The sequence below is a fragment of the Ranitomeya imitator genome, chromosome 1 (genome assembly GCF_032444005.1).
Source record: "Ranitomeya imitator isolate aRanImi1 chromosome 1, aRanImi1.pri, whole genome shotgun sequence".
NCBI classification, from domain to species: Eukaryota; Metazoa; Chordata; class Amphibia; order Anura; family Dendrobatidae; genus Ranitomeya; species Ranitomeya imitator.
In genome coordinates, this window is record NC_091282.1 from 699,168,005 (window position 1) to 699,180,116 (window position 12,112).

Genomic DNA, 12,112 nt, shown 5'->3' on the forward strand with positions numbered 1-12,112 from the left:
TTCTCTACTTAACTCCACCTGATGCTTTGATCTATGCTTCCTGTCAATGTTTCAGTGTGGGACTTGTTTTTTCCCTGGATCATTCCTGTGGCCTGCTGCTCTGCAAAGCTAAGTTTTGCTTATGTTATTTGTTGCTATTTTTCTGTCCAGCTTGCTTTATTGGTTTTTCTCGCCTGCTGGAAGCTCTGAGACGCAGAGGGACCACCTCCGTACCGTTAGTCGGTGCGGAGGGTCTTTTTGTCCCCTCTGCGTGGTTTTTTATAGGTTTTTGTGCTGACCGCAAAGTTATCTTCCCTATCCTCGTTCTGTTCAGCTAGTCGGGCCTCACTTTGCTAAATCTGTTTCATCTCTATGTTTGTGTTTTCATCTTACTCACAGTCATTATATGTGGGGGGCTGCCTTTTCCTTTGGGGAATTTCTCTGAGGCAAGGTAGGCTTATTTTTCTATCTTCAGGATTAGCTAGTTTCTCAGGCTGTGACGAGGCGCCTAGGTTCTGGTCAGGAGCGCTCCACGGCTACCTTTAGTGTGGTTTGATAGGCTTAGGGATTGCGGTCTGCAGAGTTCCCACGTCTCAGAGCTCGTTCTATTATTTTGGGTTATTGTCAGTTCACTGTATGTGCTCTGACCTCCATGTCCATTGTGATTCTGAATTGCCTTTCATAACAATGCCCCTTCCCTTCTGAGCTCTGCCATGCGCTCAAACGGTGGTTCCCCCCACATATGGGGTATCCGCATACTCAGGACAAATTGGACAACAACTTTTGGGGTCCAATTTCTCCTGTTACCCTTGGAAAAATACAAAACTGGGGGCTAAAATATAATTTTTGTGGAAAAAAAGATTTTTTATTTTCACGGCTCTGTGTTATAAACTGTAGTGAAACACTTGGGGGTTCAAAGCTCTCACAACACATCTAGATGAGTTCCTTAGGGGGTCTACATTCCAAAATGGTGTCACTTGTGGGGTTTCAATGTTTAGGCACATCAGTGGCTCTCTAAACGCAACATGGCGTCCCATCTCAATTCTAGTCAATTTTGCATTGAAAAGTCAAATGGCGCTCCATCCTTTCCGAGCTCTGCCATGCGCCCAAACAGTGGTTTACCCCCACATATGGGGTATCAGCGTACTCAGGACAAATTGTACAATAACATTTGGGGTCCAATTTCTTCTCTTACCCTTGGGAAAATAAAAAATTGGGGGCGAAAAGATCATTTTTGTGAAAAAATATGATTTTTTATTTTTATGGCTCTGCATAATAAACTTCTGTGAAGCACTTGGTGGGTCAAAGTGCTCACCACACATCTAGATAAGTTCCTTAGGGAGTCTACTTTCCAAAATGGTGTCACTTGTGGGGGGTTTCAATGTTTAGGCACATCAGTGGCTCTCCAAAAGCAACATGGCGTCCCATCTCAATTCTAGTCAATTTTGCATTGAAAAGTCAAACGGCGCTCCTTCCCTTCTGAGCTCTCACATGTGCCCAATCAGTGGTTTACCCCCACATATGGGGTATCAGCGTACTCAGGACAAATTGTACAACAACTTTGGGGTCCATTTTCTCCTGTTACCCTTGGTAAAATAAAACAAATTGGAGCTGAAGTAAATTTTTTGTGAAAAAACCTGAAGGGTTAATAAACTTCTTGAATGTGGTTTTGAGCATCTTGAGGGGTGCAGTTTTTAGAATGGTGTCACACTTGGTTATTTTCTATCATATAGACCCCTCAAAATGACCTCAAATGAGATGTGGTCCCTAAAAAAAATGGTGTTGTAAAAATGAGAAATTGCTGGTCAACTTTTAACCCTTATAACTCCCTAACAAAAAAAAAATTTGGTTCCAAAATTGTGCTGATGTAAAATAGACATGTGGGAAATGTTACTTATTAAGTATTTTGTGTGACATATCTCTGTGATTTAATTGCATAAAAATTCAAAGTTGGAAAATTGCAAAATTTTCAAAATTTTCACCAAATTTCCGTTTTTTTTCACAAATAAACGCAGGTAATATCAAAGAAATTTTACCACTATCATGAAGTACAATATGTCTCGAGAAAACAATGTCAGAATCACTGGGATCCGTTGAAGCGTTCTAGAGTTATAACCTCATAAATGGACAGTGGTAAGAATTGTAAAAATTGGCCCGGTCATTAACGTGCAAACCACCCTTGGGGGTAAAGGGGTTATGGTTTACAGACAATAAAAACCCAAATCATCAACATTAACAGAAATAAACACTTGAAATAGTTCACTTTGTTTGTAATGACTCTATACAATATATGAGTTTCAATTTTTGTATTGAAGAACTTAAATAAGATAACTTTTTGATGATATTCTAATTTTGTGAGAAGCATCTGAACTTGTAATTTATTTGGATCATGGTTTGCTTTACAAGCTGCTTTATATTTATATTTTGCTTTGTATAATACCCTGAGGAAGAAATCATATCAATTTTGAAACATGTTCCTGTCTTAATAATTGTTCATTACTTTTCTACACTTTCTCATCCTTGTCATCATGACAGCCTACAACTTTTTTTTGCCTCAATTGCAGCTTTAACGGGTGGAGCAGCAGCCTATAAGAGGATTGCACATCACTACTACTCTCATCAGAGTTGTACCTGAGCTGCACAACTCTACCAGGTGAGCAGATTTCTCTTCCCTTTTTCTCATCGCCAGGACTTCACCATCGAGCGCTCCTATTTTGTCTTCTAGAAACAATCTCTGCAGGAACATTGAGGATTTGTAGAAAGATCATTCAATGGTCATTAATTATTGGATAGAAATGTAATACACTGCCAATATCTAGTCAGACGATAGCAGTCTGATGTTAGTTGGCGAAAACTAAATTGCTTGTTAACTGTATCCATACTTTCCTGAATGCAAATTACAGTATATTATATCACTGAGAAAATAATGTTTGGATCTTTATGTAAATGAAGCTATAAATGATCTGAGCGTGGGCTTGTTCCCAGCTAGTGCATCTGTCCACAACATTATTCCCCTCGTAACAGCATAACACATAGAAGGGCAGAAGAGACATCAATCTTGTGTGTGGCGCTAAATGAGGAATAATATGGAAGATCAACAAATTTGTCAGAAATCGACCTGCCCTTGCAGTCTCATTTCATTCAGATTCAGAGTTGATTTTCTCAGCAATGCAAATGTCACGGCCCTCCTAGTGAGAGACCCCGTCCTGGGTGGGCACACAAACCCTGGGGCGTTGATGCAGCAAGCTGAAAGGCATATGGGCAGTGAAAACTTGGCACACTCTGGAATCTCATGAGCAGCAGAGAAGATGAAATGTAACCCAGCAGGAATGGAAGCAAGTTAACACAATAAGGACAGAAGGTGGTCTAGGCCAAACAGAGGTCTAGAGTCTCAATCCCAAGACACAGGTGTGTGTCAATGGACCTTAAATAGGTGTAGGGAAATTAGGTAATTGATACATGCCGGGAAATGTGCAAATCCAAACATGGAGCACAACAGACGGCAGCAGACCCAGGAGAAGGGAGCAAAGCCTGAGATACCCCGGTCAAGAGTGTAACAGCAAAATCCATTTGCAGCTAGATTGGTATGCTTGAATCAATTACTCAGGGTTGCCCAGAACCAAACCCTAACCAGGCTCCCAGCTCAACTGGTGCCCAGGTAACATGCTACCTTTGACATACATTTTGCGTTTATTGCTGTGTTGCACCCAAAAACAATTCAAACACATACACAAATATCAGAAGAGTGATTTCTCATCTTTATTATCAGAAGTACAATGTTCCTATTGATCTACGATCACATACCCCAACTGGCGGAATTGTGGTAGGAATTGCTCCTCTTGAAAACTAGTTCCATGAATCAGAATGAGTTTGTTTCCAGCATAAGCACATACATTTCTAAAAGTATGAATAGGAGAGGAGAAACAACAAACATGTCACATATGAATAACTTTTAAGGCAGAAGTGATTTGGAATACCCTGGTCCCTTCAGAGGTTAGACGAGAAATTCCTTCCATTTGAAACAAATATTTTTCACAATGCTGAACATAGCAAATGAGCTTGCTGTAAATATATAATATACTGACCACACAACCAGGCTGTAATGAAGCTTGCAAAATTCTCAAGGTAGGCAAATGGTCTGAGTAATTATATCATATCCCTTTGAGTCAGATCATGTCAACGCATATTTAAAAAAACATTATGTACAAGAACAAGGATTAAACTTGGTGTCCTAACTTCTCCAGACAAAAATCAGAAAGTCTGGAAACTGACAAGATTTAGTTTTCACAATGTTTGCCGCTTTAGATTTTTTTAGGCAGATGTTTCTATGATTTCACTTAATTATCACTTTTGCCTTGTGACATGGTCCTGATAAAGCTGGAAAAAGCATTGTTCATCACCAAATTGCTCTTGGAAGATGTTTACTACTATTCCTAATTCATGGTAGTGTTGTTAGGCAAAATTATGAGTGAGCCCGCTCTATAGATAAAAAGCCTCAACACACACAGGAACCTAGCAGATAGGGTCAACGCATCTGTACGCACAGTGGAGATGAAGAAATTTGGAGGCTGGCCTGCTGTCAAGAAGTACAGCGTAGAAGCCACTTCTCTCCAAGAAAAACATCAAGAACAGGCTGATATTATGCATAAAGTACAGTAATTGGACAGTAGGCTGGGATAAAGTTATTTTATCTGATGAAGCCTCCTTCAGACCATTTGGGAGCATTACTGCACCCATTCTTTGTTAACACAATTGCAGCTTTTGTGTCAAGACTACAGGACGTGCCTACTGCAGCCAATCACTGGTCAACAATGGATTTTTAAGCAGATAGTATGGCACTTTTCTTAATTTTAAGCGTTTAAAAAAAAAGTAATTCTCTGCCCATTATGTTTTTATTTTATGCAATATATGGTATATTGTTTAGGTTATGCATGAGAAAAGAGATTCATCCAAGCATTTAGTGTTTATATCAACCAATTAGATCCTGGTTCTACCTTTTCAAATTTAAAAAGAAAGCACTAACATGCCCTAATAAATACAGTAATTCTTGTTAATTTTCTATACAGTAATGGTTATTTACTTCAATTAAACTTGTCAGTCATTGTTCAATAGACACTGTTCTGCAGTACATGGCAGTGGGCTCTACACACTGCATTGCACCTCTGCACCGAAGCTTATTACAGATGATTGGAGGGAATACTAGATGTCAGACCCCAACTGATCTGATATTATCATATTTTTTGACTGGACAACCCCTTTAAGGAGTTAATGTACACTATATTGACTGTTTTTATTCATCAACTTAAAGGAGAAGCCACCTGCAAAATCGTTGTAAGCTATAGAAATCATCAAATAGCTTAAACAATTCCAATTCTGAAACAGTAATTTGTATCTTTCTGTTCACCATCATTCCCCTGCTGTAAGCCCGTAAACAGGGCATATGCTGCGTGTTCGTAGAATCTTTAAAGTACCGTATATACTCGAGTATAAGCCAAGATTTTCAGCCCATTTTTTTAGGCTTAAAGTTCCCCTCCCGACTTATACTCGAGTCACTGTCCCAGGGGGTCGGTGGGGGAGGGGCAGCAGTGGCGGCTGTCACATCATACTCACCCCCTCCTGTCTCTGCACTTCCCTGCTTTTCAGAAGGTCTCTTGTGCCCGCAGCTCTTCCTGTGTTCAGCGGTCACATGGTACCGCTCATTTAAGTAATGAATATGCCAACGCCAGAGACCATCTGAGAAGCAGAGACAGCACCAGGATGGGGTGAGTATGACGGGGGAGGGTGAGCCATGCGATATTCACCTGTCCCTGTTGAAGAGTTGGGCTGCGTCTTCCACGTCTTTTGGCTGTGACGTTCAAGTCAGTGGGCGCGATGACGTGTTTAGTGTGCGCTCTCTGCCTGAACAGTCACTGCAGAGACCAGGAAGACACAGGGGCACGAGGCTGTGGAATGGGAACAGGTGAATATCGCAAGTGCCGGGGGCCTGACAAAAGATTCCTTAAAAAAGGTTTCCATACCACTGGCTAACACACTGAGCTACAGTGGAATTGAAAAAAAAAATCTTAATTTTGACGAATGTTGCTGTGGTCTCAGCAAATGGTAAGACAGATAGCTAAGATCTGTTTTAAAGGTGAAAATTAGAAAGAGTAATAGCTGCTGCAAAAAATGGATTGCACACAGATGACAAGTGAGAGAAAAAATTGTCCCACGTTTCTGTATGAAAACTCTGAACTATGTTTTTCCATGCTCGTTTGAAAATGCTATAACAGTGTACTCCAGCGATCATGGCCACACATGTTCTGTCACCTAAACCAGTTAACGAGTAGTGAACAATACAAATCGCTTGCAATGGTGCTTGTTTTTACAAGTGCTTTCTTTGCAATTTTACCCATACACAAGCGTAACCATTTATGGATAAACCAGTCTCATCAATGGTATTGGAATGGAGCCTCACCATACAAGCAGGTGTTTCAACATACAGTATATGTACACTACATTGACTAGTACTTTATGAGATGCAGATAAATACAGTAAATATGAAATTAATAAACTTGAAGTAAATAATTTTTGCATTATAGCCATCGTGTTGTCATTTAGCATGGTTTTAATGCTTAAATCAAACAATTAAAAACGTGTCATCTTTTTCAACCAAAGATCTCCAGCTAGTGGCTGTCACATAGATCTGCCTTGTCCTATGACTACACAAGAATGCTTCTTTTCATAAGCTTATACAGATACTCAGAAAGACAGGCAAATGTGCTTAGCTGCTGTGGAAATCCAACAGAAGTGATAAACGAGTATGTGATAAAGCAATACTAGGAATAGCCAGCTTCTTGTAACACTTCTAACCTGTTGCTCAGTTAATTACAAAATCCAGCAAACAAGCCATTTAAATAAACTGGTTCTTACATATTGAGCATGTGTATTTGTTACCTAGCGCCTGCAGGATCAAATGAGGTTTCAAACACAGCTAATTCCAGAAGTGGCAGCCAATGATATTCTAGTTGCGAGCAGACAGAAAAGAACGAATGTGCATAAAAAATAAAGGAAAGGTAGGTAAAATATTGGACCACGTGGTTTCAGCAAGAAATCAAGGCAGAAATCAAAACTTCACAGTATTGTATTAGGGTATCTAAAAGATAAAAATTTAGAGCGTGATTCCTAATTCATTAAAGATTCCTGGCAAGAAAGCTGATGTGAGCGCCCCATGAAGCTGCTTAGACTCAACATACACTTCTAATTATAATAGTGTACCTCTAATAGTAAGCCATTTCTGTCATGTCATATGTCTGGCAATGCAACTCCATTGCTTCCAACCACCAGGACAATTAAGTAATTAGCTGACGATTGATGGATGAGGCTGCTTTCACTACTAGGCCGGATATTAGGGAGCTCACAGTTAATGTATAGTATATAATCATCCGATTCCAACACATGGAATATATATATATGCGCATGCGGTTTACAGAGCAAGAGAAATGTATATATTTAATTCAGAATAGCAGGCGTTGTTTATAAAAAACATATACGATGTTACAAAATGGGAACAAAACAATACTGCATATACAATCACACATAATAAAATGGATAACAAAAGAAAGAGTACTAAACCTGTGTCATGGAAATGGCTCAATATAGCAGAGGAAGGGGAGGTACTCCTTAAAGCAACAGACAGAACCACAGAGCATGGTGTCTTCCACTGACAAACGACAAAAATCCAAACTCTGATTTTTATTAAATCAAGGTTATGCCCACATACCTCCTCTTAGTGAGCTCATATGAGGGTCTGGTAGGTCTGGTAGGTCTTTGGAAGATTACGAGATCCCCAACTTTCAGGATATCTTTGCCCCTGGAGGTCTGAAGAAGGAGATATTGTTGTCATGTTTCCTACCACAATTTTACCTTTCTATACAGATGAAACATGACATGGATAACATCATCAATCTGACCAATATTAAGTTGTATTAGGCAGGCTTTACAGTCAAGTAAGTGAATGCGTTATGTTCAACACGACATTTCGAGGTCCCACTTCTATGAAGTTTGGAAGGTCAGCTCTTCTTCATTTCCCCTGTTATAACTAATCCCATATGTTCAATGTGAGTGCGATCCATCCTCTCTCCAGAGATGTCTTTATGGATTTTACAACTTTTCTCTACAACATCATACAAGTATGTGAAAACATTTTACTGGTAATGGCAATGATCTGGGAATTCCTCCAATTAAAAAAAAAAATATGAAGGAGCTACTTGGCTACTGACTGTAGTTGGCTCCTTGGCCTTTAGGCAAGATCTTCAAATCAGCAAACTGCTATTAAAATGTTGTAACACCAGAATGAAGTCTAGCTCAGCTTCAAATATAACTACATGAGAGCTGTCAATATTTTGCTCAGAGATAATGATAAATGTAGAAAAATGCATCTAGGCCTGAATTACCGTAAATGGAAATATACTTGGGACTAAAGAACAGGAGACGCACTTGTGTATTCTGGTAACAAGTAAGCTGAGCAGCAGTACTCAATGTCAGGCACCAGCTGCAAAAGCAAACACGATTTTAGGATGTATAAAAAAAGAGATAAAATCCCATGATCCCAATGTTACGCTTATATACACTTGTGAGGCCACTTCTAGAATTTTGAAAGGTAGAGTCAGTTCAAAGGAGTCAACTAGATTATTACAAGGAGTGGAAGGTCTGTACTATGATTGATAGACTGAAAAAGTTGGGCTTGTTTATCTTAGAAAACAGAAGTCTTGGAGGGGATCTTATAAATATGTATGTAGTCAATACAAAGAACTGGAACATGACTTAATTTTCCCAAAGACTTTTGAATGGACCAGGGAGCACTCATTAAATGTGGAGGAAATGCAACTAAGGCATCTAAATAGGAAAGGATTCTTAACAGTTACAGCAGTCAGACTGTATATATACTCTCCAAGCCATTTCTAGCCAAAAATATTATGATGTATTTATTTGCATTTATATGCAAATTTCATAATGTGAAGAAAGTTAGCAAATCAAAATTACAATGTATAAAGAAAAAAGGCTGAGTTAATGCAATGCTAGTTTATCAGAAAAAGTGAACAATTTTTTATTTCAAACAATAAATCACACAAGAATTTTAAAAAAGGTTCTAAAAAGCAACATATAGAGCAATATTTGTAAAAAAAATATATATATTGCCCTATATGTCACTTTTTAGAACCTTTTTAAAAATTCTTGTGTGATTTATAGGTTGAAATAAAAAAATTGTTCACTTTTTCTGATAAACTAGCATTGACTCAGCCTTTTTTCTTTATAAAAAGCAGTCAGACTGTGTAATGTCCGACCACAAGAGGTAGTAATGGCAGATACTACCGTATGTCAACATTTATAGTTGGGCTGGATGATTTTCTCACAACAAATGACATTGTGGAATATAAATAATCTAGCGATAGAGAATGAATAACTGGGACCTGTGTATTTTTTTTCAAACTACATATAACCATGATAATTGTACATTTTTTATTATGTGGATTGCTTACATTTTTAAATAAAAAAAACATTTTTTTTATATTAAGGGAACAAGGCTATATAATAAACTGGAGAAAGCAAATGGCTAAAATACCTTATTAACACATGCAAACACAATAAACCAATCAATAAAAATGTAAAAGTAACAGAAAAACTTGCTTATATCAGCCTAGAATTACATTGTTACCATCAGAGAAGGCAAATAAATTCATATGTGGGAATAACCCATGAAGGAGAGATTGGATAGAAAGGGGTGAAAGGTGTGAGTCTCACTTGTCCTTTATCACTACTAGTCAGGAGCTTTATAAAGCCAAAAAATACACTCTATTACTGATTTTTTTTCTAGGTGACAACGGTGGTCATTAATCTGATCACAGGTCAGTTCTAAATAATCAGTATACATCCAGAACACAGTTGTGCAGGTCACACGTCCAGCATTAAAATATGTTATGTGCATTTCACACTGGATTTTTTTTAGCACATGACAATTTAACTTCAGACATTCATTAATCATCTGTTCTTTTATTACAAGCCACACAGCAGTTTTATTATTTGCTGGCGTAAAAATGCTTTTGATGGTACCACTATGCAGAGAGTCTTTGTCTGCTTCAAGACTTCATTCCAAGATATAAACTCCGGTTGCTTCAAAGCAACAGTCTAGCATAATGTAAGCAGCCAACCGTGTAATATGCTCTTCTACTGTACCTTAACAATTTCATTGAAAATTAAAATCTGCTTTAACTTACACCGGGAAATCAAACCATGAAAATTTAGAGCAGTCACAGGACAAAACATAATGCAGTTTTGAACCAGAACGTATAACTTGAGTTTCCACCTTATTTCTCCATTGAATCTCTAAAAGGCTATCATGCTACTATGTTATTTTTTACACGTGATGCATTAGTGGAATCAACCGTAACAATAGTCAATATTGGGCAAAAAAGAACTGACTAGCAACTACAAACAAAATAAAGCAAGTATTAAAATGTGCAATCTGTTATGGCTGTATAATAAATACTGCTCAAAAAAATGAAGGGAACACTTAAACAACAGAATATACCTCCAAGTAAATCAAACTTCTGTGAAATCAAACTGTCCACTTAGGCAGCAACACTGTTTGACAATCAATTTCACATGCTGTTGTGCAAATGGAATAGACAACAGATGGAAATTATTGGCAATTATCAAGACACACTCACTAAAGGAGTGGTCCTGCAGGTGGGAAGCACAGACCACATCTCAGTACCAATGCTTTCTGGCTGATGTTTTGGTCACTCTTGAATGTTGAAGTAATACACGCTAACATAAAAGAGGATAATATTAACCTATTTATATAAAATGGATATTATTCCCACTATGATCTCTAAATCCTTGGCACATACAGCATATATCATAATTTGCCAGGAACTGTCATGTTAAACAGGAAAATCAAGTAGACATATAATGCATAAACATGCAATAGTAGACACAGTCCTACTGCCATGCATAGTAGATCTTGGTTTGCATATAAAGTACAGTATGTGCCAAGGATTTAGAGATCATAAGTAGGAATACTATCCATTGTATATAAATAGGTTAATATTATCCTCTTTTATATTAGATTGTTTTACTTATGATACCTTATTATTATTATTATTTATTGTTATAGCGCCATTTATTCCATGGCGCTTTACATGTGAGGAGGGGTATACATAATAAAAACAAGTACAATAATCTTAAACAATACAAGTCATAACTGGTACAGGAGGAGTGAGGACCCTGCCCGCGAAGGCTCACAATCTGCAAGGGATGGGTGAGGATACAGTAGGCAAGGATAGAGCTGGTCATGCAGCGGTTTGGTCGATCGGTGGTTACTGCAGGTTGTAGGCTTGTCGGAAGAGGTGGGTCTTCAGGTTCTTTTTGAAGGTTTCGATGGTAGGCGAGAGTCTGATGTGTTGTGGTAGAGGGTTCCAGAGTAGGGGTGATACGCGAGAGAAATCTTGTATACGATTGTGGGAAGAGGAAATAAGAGGGTAGTAGAGAAGGAGATCTTGTGAGGATCAGAGGTTGCGTGTAGGTAAGTACCGGGAGACGAGGTCACAGATGTATGGAGGAGACAGGTTGTAGATGGCTTTGTACGTCATGGTTAGGGTTTTGTAGTGGAGTCTCTAGGCAATGGGGAGCCAGTGAAGGGATTGACAGAGGGGAGAGGCCGGGGAATAGCGGGGGGACAGGTGGATTAGTCGGGCAGCAGAGTTTAGAATAGATTAGAGGGGTGCGAGAGTGTTAGAGGGGAGGCCACAGAGCAGGAGGTTACAGTAGTCAAGGCGAAAGATGATGAGGGCATAGACTAGGGTTTTTGCAGATTCATGGTTGAGGAATGAACGGATTTGTGAAATATTTTTGAGTTGAAGTCGGCAGGAAGTGGAAAGGGCTTGGATATGTGGTTTAAAGGAGAGCTCAGCGTCAAGGATTACCCCGAGGCAGCGAGCTTATGGGACTGGGGAGAGTGGGCAGCCATTTACTGTAATGGACAGGTTTGTTGGGGGGGTCGCGTGAGATGGGGGAAAGATGATGAATTCTGTTTTGTCCATGTCAAGTTTCAGAAATCTAGCGGAAAAGAAGGATGAAATAGTGGACAGACATT

General features: G+C 38.8%; 1 protein-coding gene across 4 annotated transcripts in view; it reads right to left on the reverse strand.

Moving 5' to 3' along the window:
* RGS6 (regulator of G protein signaling 6) overlaps positions 1 to 12,112 on the reverse strand; it is a 696,740-nt gene that overhangs the window by 621,877 nt on the left and 62,751 nt on the right. For 2 of the 4 annotated variants that reach the window (XM_069731352.1, XM_069731334.1), the window contains exon 2: positions 7,739 to 7,836. The exons of the other annotated variants lie outside the window; for them this stretch is intronic. The gene's annotated coding sequence lies outside the window, so the exon portion shown is untranslated. The remainder of the gene's footprint in view (positions 1 to 7,738; positions 7,837 to 12,112) is intronic. 4 annotated transcript variants of the gene reach the window in all.